Consider the following 14939-nt stretch of genomic DNA (forward strand, 5'->3'; position numbering starts at 1 on the left):
AAGAGAATTTTCTTGATGAAGAAGGTGCGATCGACCGGTGCATCTCCTTCCTTGTCCTTCACGACCACCCGAACGGTGTTGCGCACTCCCTGGCCCGAAGCTCGAAAATTGGTTATAGCCATTTTACTCAAAGCTTCCCCAGGATCAAAAGGCAATGATCATGGTCTCTTCTCAATCAAATAAGCACTGATAAGAACAGATACTTTTTTTTTTTATTTCCAAAATATACTTTATTCATAAAAATCTGTAAAAATTACATTGCCAAACAGTTTCCAAACAGCACGAAAAAATACAAACATTGCAAAAGAGATCTGTTTCTTTCAATAATGTCATGAGTTTCTTCCCAACCATTCCGTTTCACAATTGTCATGTCAATTACAGTTTTACATTTACAGCAATTGAGAATATTAACGATACAGTTCGAGGGGCTTCCCATGGTTCCAGCCCCTCAGTCCAGCTTGGTGGGGGAACCTTACACTGTGGTCTTTCCCCATTGAGCCTTTGCTGCGGCTGCCCCAAGCTTTAGTGCGTCCCTCAGCACGTAGTCCTGGACCTTGGAATGTGCCAGTCTGCAACATTCGGCGGTGGACAACTCTTTGCGCTGGAAGACCAGCAAGTTTCGGGCAGACCAAAGGGCGTCTTTCACCGAATTTATAGTCCTCCAGCAGCAGTTGATGTTTGTCTCGGTGTGCGTCCCTGGGAACAGCCCGTAGAGCACAGACTCCTGTGTTACAGAGCTGCTTGGGATGAACCTTGACAAAAACCACTGCATCTCTTTCCACACCTGCTTTGCAAAGGCACATTCCAGGAGGAGGTGGGCGACCGTCTCTTCCCCACCACAGCCAACGCGGGGGCACTGTGCGGAGGGGGCGAGACTTCGGGTGTGCATGAAGGATCTGACGGGGAGGGCCCTTCTCACCACCAGCCAAGCTACGTCTTGGTGCTTGTTTGAAAGTTCTGGTGATGAGGCATTCCGCCAAATGACTTTGACGGTCTGCTCGGGGAACCATCCGACAGGATCCACCGTTTCCTTTTCCCGTAGGGCCTTGAGGACATTCCGTGCAGACCACTGCCTGATGGACCGGTGGTCAAAGGTGTTTTTCCGCAGAAACTGCTCCACGAAGGATAGGTGGTACGGCACGTCCCAACTGCACGGAGCGTTCCGCGGCAATGTGACCAGGCCCATCCTTCGCAACACCGGGGACAGATAGAACCTCAGCACGTAGTGACACTTGGAGTTTGCGTACTGGGGATCTACACATTGCTTGATGCAGCCGCACACGAAGGTGGTCATCAGGATGAGGGCCACGTTGGGTACATTTTTCCCGCCCATGTCCAGAGATTTGAACATCGTGTCCCTCCGGACCCGGTCCATTTTAGATCCCCAGACGAAGCGGAAAATGGCTCGGGTGACTGCCACGGCGCAGGAGTGGGGTATGGGCCAGACCTGCGCCACGTAGAGCAACAACGTGAGCGCCTCGCACCTGATGACCAGGTTCTTACCCACAATGGAGATGGATCGCTGCCCCCACATGCCCAACTTTTGTCGTACCTTGGCTACTCGCTCCTCCCATGTTTTGGTGCACGCCCCGGCACTTCCGAACCAAATCCCCAGCACCTTCAGGTAATCTGACCTGACGGTGAAGGGGACAAAGGATCGGTCAGCCCAGTTCCCAAAGAACATGGCCTCGCTCTTGCCGTGGTTAACTTTGGCTCCCGAGGCCAGTTCGAACTGGTCGCAGATGCTCATCAGTCTGCGCACGGACAGCGGATCCGAGCAGAAGACGGCGACGTCATCCATGTACAGGGAGGTTTTGACCTGAGTGCCTCCGCTGCCTGGGATTGTCACCCCTCTTATGCTCGCATCCTTCCTAATAGACTCAGCAAAGGGTTCAATACAGCAAACAAACAAGACCGGGGAAAGAGGACAGCCCTGTCTGACTCCAGATTTGATCGGGAAACTTACAGATTCCCACCCGTTGATTGAGACTGCGCTACTGATGTTTGTGTAGAGCAGTTGGATCCAATTGCAGATTCCCTCCCCAAACCCCATTTTGGAAAGCACGTCCATCATGTAGGTGTGCGATATCCTGTCAAAAGCCTTCTCCTGGTCCAGGCTGATGAGGCAGGTGTCCACCCTCCTGTCCCGTACGTAGGCGATCGTATCCCTGAGTAGCGCGAGGCTATCAGAGATCTTCCTGCCGGGTACAGTACAGGTCTGATCGGGGTGAATCACCAGCTCCAGAGCAGACTTGACTCGACTGGCTATGACTTTGGACAGAATCTTGTAATCAACATTAAGCAGTGAGATGGGCCGCCAATTTCTGATTTCTGCCCTCTCCCCCTTCTGCTTGTAAATGAGGGTGATGATGCCTCTTCTCATGGATTCTGACATGCTGCCGGCCAGGAGCATACTCTCGTATACTTCCAGCAGGTCCGGGCCGACCCAGTCCCACAGGGACGAGTACAACTCGACCGGTAAGCCGTCGCTCCCGGGGGTTTTACTCGTCTCGAAAGACTCGACGGCCTTTGTCAGCTCGTCCAGAATTAGCGGCTTGTCCAGTCTCTCCCTCCTGCTGTCATCTAGGACCTCTGTGATAGATGACAGGAAGGACTGGGAGGCTCTGCTGTCTGTGGGCTTCGCGTCATACAGCCCAGCATAAAAGGATTTGCTGATCCTTAGTATGTCGGACTGCGAAGACGTTACCGAGCCATCTTCTTCCTTCAGGCTGCTGATAACAGAGCTCTCTCTGTGTACCTTTTGGAAGAAGTAACGCGAGCACGTCTCATCCTGCTCGATGGAGCGGACTCTGGACCGGAAGATGATCTTGGAGGCCTCCTTGGCAAAGAGCGAGGCCTGCTGGCTCTTCACCTCTTGGAGGTCCTCCTTGACCTCGACCCCCATTGACTGCAACCGGAGTAGATTTTGCATAATTTTCTGGAGTCGGGACAGTTCCCTCTGTCTCTCTCTCGCCTTCTGAACACCTTTGTGGATGAAGAACCTCTTGATGTTCTCCTTGATCGCTTCCCACCAGTGAACTGGAGACTCAAAGAGGGGTTTCACGGTCCTCCAACCTTTGTAATCCCTTTTGAGTTCCTCAACGTTCTCTGGGGTCAGCAGTGTCGCATTGAGCTTCCACGTCCCTCTGCCAACCCGCTGGTCGTCCTGTAAGTGACAGTCGGCCAGTAAGAGCCAGTGGTCGGAGAAGAACACCGGCTTGACGTCGGTGGATCCGACCGTGACAGCACGGGACACAAACAGGAAGTCAATCCTGGAACGGGCAGACCCGTCCGATCTTGACCATGTGTATCTGCGCTGCGCTCCGTCTGCAGGTTTGCTGAAGACGTCGTGCAGTTTGGCATCCTTAACTGTTTCTATTAGGAATCTGGACGTAGCGTCCAGTTTGCTGTCGTCACTGCCGGATCGTCCAGCCGCATCGATGATGCAGTTGAAGTCACCGCCTAGGATGACCGGCCTGGACGTCGCCAGCAGCAGTGGGAGCTGCTGGAAGACGGTCAGCCGCTCGCTGCGTTGTACCGGGGCATACACGTTGATCAACCGGAGCGGAGCGTTGTTGTACATCACGTCTGCTACGAGGAGGCGGCCGCCCACCACCTCCTTAACTTCGGAGATGGTGAAGTTACCTCCCCGCAGCAGAATACCCAGGCCGGAGGAACGGCAGTCATTACCCCCCGACCAGATCGATGGCCCGTGGGACCACCATCGCGACCACTGCCTGTAGGTGCTGAGGTGTGGGATTCCACACTCCTGCAGAAACAGTAGGTCAGCTTTGACCTTGGCAAGGTAATCCAAGGTTGAAACACATCGCGTAGTCGATTTAATGCTACGCACATTAATGGAAGCAATTCTTACACCCATTTTTTACTAAAAATTAGTTGTTGCTTCCCATACCATTTGTCCTCGCTAGTCCCAGTCCTTCCCCTTCGGGATGTTCCTGCATACCCATCGTATGCGCAAGCAGTTTCACGTTGGTTGGGCTCAGAAACCCCTCCTGATTTTTCATGCAGGGTTTGTGCCGCTCGGGTGACATCGGGGGGGTCTTGTAGGCAGAGAGGATTGGGTTGTCCTCAGCTGCTTCCATCTGTTCCTCCTCGAAAACATCACAGCTCCCGGTCTCCCGGAGCTCAGGTGCGCCAGACGTGTCTTTGCTCCCGGTGTCCCGGAGCTGAGATGCGTTGGCCACGTCGTTACGTGTGGGGAATTGGGGTTGGGGCACGCCGGGCCCATCACAGCTTCCAGTGCCCGGGGGCTGGGATGCTTTATCATCCATCTCGGAGTTCTGCCGCCTCTTTTGAAGGGGCTGTCGTTCCAGCATTTCCCCGTCCAGTGAAGAGGAGTTGTTGCAGTCTGATTCAGAAGAGAGCCTCCTCTTGCCACTGGTTTGGGTGGTGGCTTTGGGATGTTTTTTCTTTGTGGTTTTCCTCTGGACCACTTGCCACTGACCTGTTTGTCCATCTGCTGCCTCCTCCTCCATTGATTCTGTCTGTGTAGTAGGGGTTTCCGGGCGCTGGGTAGGTGCTGGGTCGTTGGTTTCAGCTGCCTCCCCTTCCTTTTCAGGTTGAAGTTCCTCACTGCGAAGAAGGTTGCTGGTCTCCTTTCGAACAGCGGACGCCTTCGTCGAACCTTCTCCCGGCCTTTCCTTGGACCTTGCCGCCTGAGCATAGCTGAGGCAACGTTTGGGGCAGGTCTTGTAGAGATGGCCTGCCGCACCGCACAAGTTGCAACACTTAGTCTGCTTACAGTCCTTGGTCTGATGGCCTTCCTCCTTGCAGTTCTTGCAAACAACCGTGCTGCAGTTGGCTGCCATGTGACCAGATTTGCCACAGGTGCGGCAAACTCTGGGCTGCCCAGCGTAGACCAAGAAGCCTCGACTTCTCCCGATAGCGAAGCTGGAGGGAGGGTGGATGATGGCTCCACTGGGATCTACCTTCAAGGTCACCTTGACCTGCCGCTTGCTGGTCCAGATCCCAAAGGGGTCCTTGACATCAGTGCTGCTGCCGGCCACCTCGACGTACCTGGCGAGAAAAGTGAGTACATCCACCACCGGAACATGGGGGTTGTAGAGGTGAATCGTCACCACCCGGTCCCGTTGTGACGGAAGCGTGAAGAGCGGCTCCGCTGTGAGGATCGACAGTGGAGCCCGGTCCCCTTTCTCCTTGAACGCCTTCAGGAACTTGATGCATCCCGCCACGTTCTGGAACGTCACGTCGAAGTATCCACTGCTGGGGAAATCCTGCAGGCAGAAGACGTCCGTCGCTTGAAATCCACAGCAATCGAAGAGAATTTTCTTGATGAAGAAGGTGCGATCGACCGGTGCATCTCCTTCCTTGTCCTTCACGACCACCCGAACGGTGTTGCGCACTCCCTGGCCCGAAGCTCGAAAATTGGTTATAGCCATTTTACTCAAAGCTTCCCCAGGATCAAAAGGCAATGATCATGGTCTCTTCTCAATCAAATAAGCACTGATAAGAACAGATTTTTTTTTTTTATTTCCAAAATATACTTTATTCATAAAAATCTGTAAAAATTACATTGCCAAACAGTTTCCAAACAGCACCAAAAAATACAAACATTGCAAGGGAGATCAGTTTCCTTCAATACTGTCATGAGTTTCTTCCCAACCCTTCCGTTTCACAATTGTCATGTCAATTACAGTTTTACATTTACAGCAATTGAGAATATTAACGAAACAGTTCGAGGGGTTTCCCATGGATCCAGCCCCTCAGTCCAGCTTGGTGGGGGAACCTTACACTGTGGTCTTTCCCCATTGAGACTTTGCTGCGGCTGCCCCAAGCTTTAGTGCGTCCCTCAGCACGTAGTCCTGGACCTTGGAATGTGCCAGTCTGCAACATTCGGTGGTGGACAACTCTTTGCGCTGGAAGATCAGCATGTTTCGGGCAGACCAAAGGGCGTCTTTCACCGAATTGATAGTCCTCCAGCAGCAGTTGATGTTTGTCTCGGTGTGCGTCCCTGGGAACTGCCCGTAGAGCACAGACTCCTGTGTTACAGAGCTGCTTGGGATGAACCTTGACAAAAACCACTGCATCTCTTTCCACACCTGCTTTGCAAAGGCACATTCCAGGAGGAGGTGGGTGACCGTCTCTTCCCCACCACAGCCAATGCGGGGGCACTGTGCGGAGGGGGCGAGACTTCGGGTGTGCATGAAGGATCTGACGGGGAGGGCCCTTCTCACCACCAGCCAAGCTACGTCTTGGTGCTTGTTTGAAAGTTCTGGTGATGAGGCATTCCGCCAAATGACTTTGACGGTCTGCTCGGGGAACCATCCGACAGGATCCACCATTTCCTTTTCCCGTAGGGCCTTGAGGACATTCCGTGCAGACCACTGCCTGATGGACCGGTGGTCAAAGGTGTTTTTCCGCAGAAACTGCTCCACGAAGGATAGGTGGTAAGGCACGTCCCAACTGCACGGAGCGTTCCGCGGCAGTGTGACCAGGCCCATCCTTCGCAACACCGGGGACAGATAGAACCTCAGCACGTAGTGACACTTGGAGTTTGCGTACTGGGGATCTACACATAGCTTGATGCAGCCGCACACGAAGGTGGTCATCAGGATGAGGGCCACGTTGGGTACATTTTTCCCGCCCATGTCCAGAGATTTGAACATCGTGTCCCTCCGGACCCGGTCCATTTTAGATCCCCAGACAAAGCGGAAAATGGCTCGGGTGACTGCCACGGCGCAGGAGTGGGGTATGGGCCAGACCTGCGCCACGTAGAGCAACAACGTGAGCGCCTCACACCTGATGACCAGGTTCTTACCCACAATGGAGAGAGATCGCTGCCCCCACATGCCCAACTTTTGTCGTACCTTGGCTATTCGCTCCTCCCATGTTTTGGTGCACGCCCCGGCACTTCCGAACCATATCCCCAGCACCTTCAGGTAATCTGACCTGACGGTGAAGGGGACAAAGGATCGGTCAGCCCAGTTCCCAAAGAACATGGCCTCGCTCTTGCCGTGGTTAACTTTGGCTCCCGAGGCCAGTTCGAACTGGTCGCAGATGCTCATCAGTCTGCGCACGGACAGCGGATCCGAGCAGAAGACGGCGACGTCATCCATGTACAGGGAGGTTTTGACCTGAGTGCCTCCGCTGCCTGGGATTGTCACCCCTCTTATGCTCGCATCCTCTCTAATAGACTCAGCAAAGGGTTCAATACAGCAAACAAACAAGACCGGGGAAAGAGGACAGCCCTGTCTGACTCCAGATTTGATCGGGAAACTTTCAGATTCCCACCCGTTGATTGAGACTGCACTACTGATGTTTGTGTAGAGCAGTTGGATCCAATTGCAGATTCCCTCCCCAAACCCCATTTTGGAAAGCACGTCCATCATGTAGGTGTGCGATATCCTGTCAAAAGCCTTCTCCTGGTCCAGGCTGATGAGGCAGGTGTCCACCCTCCTGTCCCGTACGTAGGCGATCGTATCCCTGAGTAGCGCGAGGCTATCAGAGATCTTCCTGCCGGGTACAGTACAGGTCTGATCGGGGTGAATCACCAGCTCCAGAGCAGACTTGACTCGACTGGCTATGACTTTGGACAGAATCTTGTAATCAACATTAAGCAGTGAGATGGGCCGCCAATTTCTGATTTCTACCCTCTCCCCCTTCTGCTTGTAAATGAGGGTGATGATGCCTTTTCTCATGGATTCTGACATGCTACCGGCCAGGAGCATACTCTCGTATACTTCCAGCAGGTCCGGGCCGACCCAGTCCCATAGGGCCGAGTACAACTCGACCGGTAAGCCGTCGCTCCCGGGAGTTTTACTCGCCTCGAAAGACTCGACGGCCTTTGTCAGCTCGTCCAGAGTTAGCGGCTTGTCCAGTCCCTCCCTCCTGCTGTCATCTAAGACCTCTGTGATAGATGACAGGAAGGACTGGGAGGCTCTGCTGTCTGTGGGCTTCGCGTCATACAGCCCAGCATAAAAGGATTTGCTGATCCTTAGTATGTCGGACTGCGAAGACGTTACCGAGCCATCTTCTTCCTTCAGGCTGCTGATAACAGAGCTCTCTCTGTGTACCTTTTGGAAGAAGTAACGCGAGCACGTCTCATCCTGCTCGATGGAGCGGACTCTGGACCGGAAGATGATCTTGGAGGCCTCCTTGGCAAAGAGCGAAGCCTGCTGGCTCTTCACCTCTTGGAGGTCCTCCTTGACCTCGACCCCCATTGACTGCAACCGGAGTAGATTTTGCATAATTTTCTGGAGTCGGGACAGTTCCCTCTGTCTCTCTCTCGCCTTCTGAACACCTTTGTGGATGAAGAACCTCTTGATGTTCTCCTTTATCGCTTCCCACCAGTGAACTGGAGACTCAAAGAGGGGTTTCACGGTCCTCCAACCTTTGTAATCCCTTTTGAGTTCCTCAACGTTCTCTGGGGTCAGCAGTGTCGCATTGAGCTTCCACGTCCCTCTGCCAACCCGCTGGTCGTCCTGTAAGTGACAGTCGGCCAGTAAGAGGCAGTGGTCGGAGAAGAACACCGGCTTGACGTCGGTGGATCCGACCGTGACAGCACGGGACACAAACAGGAAGTCAATCCTGGAACGGGCAGACCCGTCCGATCTTGACCATGTGTATCTGCGCTGCGCTCCGTCTGCAGGTTTGCTGAAGACGTCGTGCAGTTTGGCATCTTTAACTGTTTCTACTAGGAATCTGGACGTAGCGTCCAGTTTGCTGTCGTCACTGCCGGATCGTCCAGCCGCATCGATGATGCAGTTGAAGTCACCGCCTAGGATGACCGGCCTGGACGTCGCCAGCAGCAGTGGGAGCTGCTGGAAGACGGTCAGCCGCTCGCTGCGTTGTACCGGGGCGTACACGTTGATCAACCGGAGCGGAGCGTTGTTGTACATCACGTCTGCTACGAGGAGGCGGCCGCCCACCACCTCCTTAACTTCGGAGATGGTGAAGTTACCTCCCCGCAGCAGAATACCCAGGCCGGAGGAACGGCAGTCATTACCCCCCGACCAGATCGATGGCCCGTGGGACCACCATCGCGACCACTGCCTGTAGGTGCTGAGGTGTGGCATTCCACACTCCTGCAGAAACAGTAGGTCAGCTTTGACCTTGGCAAGGTAATCCAAGGTTGAAACACATCGCGTAGTAGATTTAATGCTACGCACATTAATGGAAGCAATTCTTACACCCATTTTTTCCTAAAAATTAGTTGTTGCTTCCCATACCATTTGTCCTCGCTAGTCCCAGGCCTTCCCCTTCGGGATGTTCCTGCATACCCATCGTATGCGCAAGCAGTTTCACGTTGGTTGGGCTCAGAAACCCCTCCTGATTTTTCATGAAGGGTTTGTGCCGCTCGGGTGACATCGGGGGGGTCTTGTAGGCAGAGAGGATTGGGTTGTCCTCAGCTGCTTCCATCTGTTCCTCCTCGAAAACATCACAGCTCCCGGTCTCCCGGAGCTCAGGTGCGCCAGACGTGTCTTTGCTCCCGGTGTCGCAGAGCTGAGATGCGTTGGCCACTGCGTTACGTGTGGGGCATTGGGGTTGGGGCACGCTGGGCCCATCACAGCTTCCAGTGCCCGGGGGCTGGGATGCTTTATCATCCATCTCGGAGTTCTGCCGCCTCTTTTGAAGGGGCTGTCGTTCCAGCATTTCCCCGTCCAGTGAAGAGGAGTTGTTGCAGTCTGATTCAGAAGAGAGCCTCCTCTTGCCACTGGTTTGGGTGGTGGCTTTGGGATGTTTTTTCTTTGTGGTTTTCCTCTGGACCACTTGCCACTGACCTGTTTGTCCATCTGCTGCCTCCTCCTCCATTGATTCTGTCTGTGGAGGAGGGGTTTCCGGGCGCTGGGTAGGTGCTGGGTCGTTGGTTTCAGCCGTCTCCCCTTCCTTCTCAGGTTGAAGTTCCTCACTGCGGAGAAGGTTGCTGGTCTCCTATCGAACAACGGACGCCTTCGTCGAACCTTCTCCCGGCCTTTCCTTGGACCTTGCCGCCTGAGCATAGCTGAGGCAACGTTTGGGACAAGTCTTCTAGAGATGGCCTGCCGCACCGCACAAGTTGCAACACTTAGTCTGCTTACAGTCCTTGGTCTGATGGCCTTCCTCCTTGCAGTTCTTGCAAACAACCGTGCTGCAGTTGGCTGCCATGTGACCAGATTTGCCACAGGTGCGGCAAACTCTGGGCTGCCCAGCATAGACCAAGAAGCCTCGACTTCCCCCGAAAGCGAAGCTGGAGGGAGGGTGGATGATGGCTCCACTGGGATCTACCTTCAAGGTCACCTTGACCTGCCGCTTGCTGGTCCAGATCCCAAAGGGGTCCTTGACATCAGTGCTGCTGCCGGCCACCTCGACGTACCTGGCGAGAAAGGTGAGTACATCCACCACCGGAACTTGGGGGTTGTAGAGGTGAATGGTCACCACCCGGTCCCGTTGTGACAGAAGCGTGAAGAGCGGCTCTGCTGTGAGGATCGACAGTGGCGCCCGGTCCCCTTTCTCCTTGAACGCCTTCAGGAACTTGATGCATCCCGCCACGTTCCGGAACGTCACGTCGAAGTATCCACTGCTGGGGAAATCCTGCAGGCAGAAGACGTCCGTCGCTTGAAATCCGCAGCAATCGAAGAGAATTTTCTTGATGAAGAAGGTGCGATCGACCGGTGCATCTCCTTCCTTGTCCTTCACGACCACCCGAAGGGTGTTGCGCACTCCCTGGCCCGAAGCTCGAAAATTGGTTATAGCCATTTTACTCAAAGCTTCCCCAGGATCAAAAGGCAATGATCATGGTCTCTTCTCAATCAAATAAGCACTGATAAGAACAGATACTACACTTGATCTTAGCCAAAAGGCCGAGCCCCTGTTCCATCTCCCTGTCCCAAAAATCAATTTAATATTTGGTCCCCAGATAGGGGACGTATCAGATATTAAACTGATAAGAACAGATTTTTTTTTTTTTTTTATTTCCAAAATATACTTTATTCATAAAAATCTGTAAAAATTACATTGCCAAACAGTTTCCAAACAGCACCAAAAAATACAAACATTGCAAGGGAGATCAGTTTCCTTCAATACTGTCATGAGTTTCTTCCCAACCCTTCCGTTTCACAATTGTCATGTCAATTACAGTTTTACATTTACAGCAATTGAGAATATTAACGATACAGTTCGAGGGGTTTCCCATGGATCCAGCCCCTCAGTCCAGCTTGGTGGGGGAACCTTACACTGTGTTCTTTCCCCATTGAACCTTTGCTGCGTCTGCCCCAAGCTTTAGTGCGTCCCTCAGCACGTAGTCCTGGACCTTGGAATGTGTACGACACTTGATCTTAGCCAAAAGGCCGAGAAGCGATGGCCTTAAAACTGCGTTTGCTGCGCGCGTCAGGCCCGGCGTGCGGCCTCAGCGTCAAAGTAGCCGCCGGGTGGGCGAGCCTCGGGCGAAAGAGGCGACGGCGGGCGGTCTTTGAGCCAGAGCTCCTTTTGTTGCCGGGCCTTGCAAGCAGAAAGGAAAGCACGCGTGCATGCCACGCGCAGCCATCCCTTGCGCTTCTGCGCCAGGCATTGCGCAGGAAAAAAGACACGCGCGCGCGCTGGGCAGCAAAGGGCGGCCTGCAACTGCGGGGCAATCCAACAGGGGGCAGCGTAGCGCCCAGGGAAAACTGCAGCAAAGTCAGCCGAGCAGTAGCGCCGTCACTATTGCGAATTCTATTTTTCAGCAGGGGTCTCGCCCCCATGGAGGGGGGAAGCTGCACCGCTCCTGGAAACACTGCAATGCCAGGTGGATGCATGGAGTGGACGGGGCAAGCCCCTGTTCCATCTCCCTGTCCCAAAAATCAATTTAATATTTGGTCCCCAGATAGGAGACGTATCAGATATTAAACTGATAAGAACAGATTTTTTTTTTTTTTTATTTCCAAAATATACTTTATTCATAAAAATCTGTAAAAATTACATTGCCAAACAGTTTCCAAACAGCACCAAAAAATACAAACATTGCAAGGGAGATCAGTTTCCTTCAATACTGTCATGAGTTTCTTCCCAACCCTTCCGTTTCTCAATTGTCATGTCAATTACAGTTTTACATTTACAGCAATTCAGAATATTAACGATACAGTTCGAGGGGTTTCCCATGGATCCAGCCTCTCAGTCAAGCTTGGTGGGGGAACCTTGCACTGTGGTCTTTCCCCATTGAGCCTTTGCTGCGGCTGCCCCAAGCTTTAGTGCGTCCCTTAGCACGTAGTCCTGGACCTTGGAATGTGCCAGTCTGCAACATTCGGTGGTGGACAACTCTTTGCGCTGGAAGACCAGCAAGTTTCGGGCAGACCAAAGGGCGTCTTTCACCGAATTGATAGTCCTCCAGCAGCAGTTGATGTTTGTCTCGGTGTGCGTCCCTGGGAACAGCCCGTAGAGCACAGACTCCTGTGTTACAGAGCTGCTTGGGATGAACCTTGACAAAAACCACTGCATCTCTTTCCACACCTGCTTTGCAAAGGCACATTCCAGGAGGAGGTGGGCGACCGTCTCTTCCCCACCACAGCCAACGCGGGGGCACTGTGCAGAGGGGGCGAGACTTCGGGTGTGCATGAAGGATCTGACGGGGAGGGCCCTTCTCACCACCAGCCAAGCTACGTCTTGGTGCTTGCTTGAAAGTTCTGCTGATGAGGCATTCCGCCAAATGACTTTGACGGTCTGCTCAGGGAACCATCCGACAGGATCCACCGTTTCCTTTTCCCGTAGGGCCTTGAAGACATTCCGTGCAGACCACTGCCTGATGGACCAGTGGTCAAAGGTGTTTTTCCGCAGAAACTGCTGAGGTGGGCGACCGTCTACTACACTTGATCTTAGCCAAAAGGCCGAGAAGCGATGGCCGTAAAACTGCGTTTGCTGCGCGCGTCAGGCCCGGCGTGCGGCCTCTACGTCAAAGTAGCCGCCGGGTGGGCGAGCCTCGGGCGAAAGAGGCGACGGCGGGCGGTCTTTGAGCCAGAGCTCCTTTTGTTGCCGGGCCTTGCAAGCAGAAAGGAAAGCACGCGTGCATGCCACGCGCAGCCATTCCTTGCGCTTCTGCGCGAGGCATTGCGCAGGAAAAAAGACACGCGCGCGCGCTGGGCAGCAAAGGGCGGCCTGCAACTGCGGGGCAATCCAACAGCAGGCAGCGTAGCGCCCACGGAAAACTGCAGCAAAGTCAGCCGAGCAGCAGCGCCGTCACTATTGCGAATTCTATTTTTCAGCAGGGGTCTCGCCCCCATGGAGGGGGGAAGCTGCACCGCTCCTGGAAACACTGCAATACCAGGTGGATGCATGGAGTGGACGGGGCAAGTCCCTGTTCCATCTCCCTGTCCCAAAAATCAATTTAATATTTGGTCCCCAGATAGGGGACGTATCAGATATTAAACTGATAAGAACAGATACTTTTTTTTTATTTCCAAAATATACTTTATTCATAAAAATCTGTAAAAATTACATTGCCAAACAGTTTCCAAACAGCACCAAAAAATACAAACATTGAAAGGGAGATCAGTTTCCTTCAATACTGTCATGAGTTTCTTCCCAACCCTTCCGTTTCTCAATTGTCATGTCAATTACAGTTTTACATTTACAGCAATTCAGAATATTAACGATACAGTTCGAGGGGTTTCCCATGGTTCCAGCCCCTCAGTCAAGCTTGGTGGGGGAACCTTACACTGTGGTCTTTCCCCATTGAGCCTTTGCTGCGGCTGCCCCAAGCTTTAGTGCGTCCCTCAGCACGTAGTCCTGGACCTTGGAATGTGCCAGTCTGCAACATTCGGTGGTGGACAACTCTTTGCGCTGGAAGACCAGCAAGTTTCGGGCAGACCAAAGGGCGTCTTTCACCGAATTGATAGTCCTCCAGCAGCAGTTGATGTTTGTCTCGGTGTGCGTCCCTGGGAACAGCCCGTAGAGCACAGACTCCTGTGTTACAGAGCTGCTTGGGATGAACCTTGACAAAAACCACTGCATCATTAAACTGATAAGAACAGATACTTTTTTTTTTTTTTATTTCCAAAATATACTTTATTCATAAAAATCTGTAAAAATTACATTGCCAAACAGTTTCCAAACAGCACGAAAAAATACAAACATTGCAAAAGAGATCAGTTTCTTTCAATAATGTCATGAGTTTCTTCCCAACCCTTCCGTTTCACAATTGTCATGTCAATTACAGTTTTACATTTACAGCAATTGAGAATATTAACGATACAGTTCGAGGGGCTTCCCATGGTTCCAGCCCCTCAGTCCAGCTTGGTGGGGGAACCTTACACTGTGGTCTTTCCCCATTGAGCCTTTGCTGCGGCTGCCCCAAGCTTTAGTGCGTCCCTCAGCACGTAGTCCTGGACCTTGGAATGTGCCAGTCTGCAACATTCGGTGGTGGACAACTCTTTGCGCTGGAAGACCAGCAAGTTTCGGGCAGACCAAAGGGCGTCTTTCACCGAATTGATAGCCCTCCAGCAGCAGTTGATGTTTGTCTCGGTGTGCGTCCCTGGGAACAGCCCGTAGAGCACAGACTCCTGTGTTACAGAGCTGCTTGGGATGAACCTTGACAAAAACCACTGCATCTCTTTCCACACCTGCTTTGCAAAGGCACATTCCAGGAGGAGGTGGGCGACCGTCTCTTCCCCACCACAGCCAACGCGGGGGCACTGTGCGGAGGGGGCGAGACTTCGGGTGTGCATGAAGGATCTGACGGGGAGGGCCCTTCTCACCACCAGCCAAGCTACGTCTTGGTGCTTGTTTGAAAGTTCTGGTGATGAGGCATTCCGCCAAATGACTTTGACGGTCTGCTCGGGGAACCATCCGACAGGATCCACCGTTTCCTTTTCCCGTAGGGCCTTGAGGACATTCCGTGCAGACCACTGCCTGATGGACCGGTGGTCAAAGGTGTTTTTCCGCAGAAACTGCTCCACGAAGGATAGGTGGTACGGCGCCGCCCAACTGCACGGAGCGTTCCGCGGCAATGT

The 14939-nt window shown here is 53.1% G+C and overlaps 3 pseudogenes; all 3 read right to left on the minus strand.

The window, feature by feature from the left end:
* Window positions 1–10830: 10830 nt before the first annotated feature.
* LOC137354825 (U2 spliceosomal RNA) lies at window positions 10831–10943 on the minus strand (annotated as a pseudogene).
* A 763-nt stretch (window positions 10944–11706) lies between these two features.
* On the minus strand, window positions 11707–11887 carry LOC137354429 (U2 spliceosomal RNA; annotated as a pseudogene).
* A 1331-nt stretch (window positions 11888–13218) lies between these two features.
* LOC137354251 (U2 spliceosomal RNA) lies at window positions 13219–13396 on the minus strand (annotated as a pseudogene).
* Between the last annotated feature and the right edge of the window lie 1543 nt (window positions 13397–14939).

Source organism: Heterodontus francisci, chromosome 41 (genome assembly GCF_036365525.1).
Source record: "Heterodontus francisci isolate sHetFra1 chromosome 41, sHetFra1.hap1, whole genome shotgun sequence".
NCBI classification, from domain to species: domain Eukaryota; kingdom Metazoa; phylum Chordata; class Chondrichthyes; order Heterodontiformes; family Heterodontidae; genus Heterodontus; species Heterodontus francisci.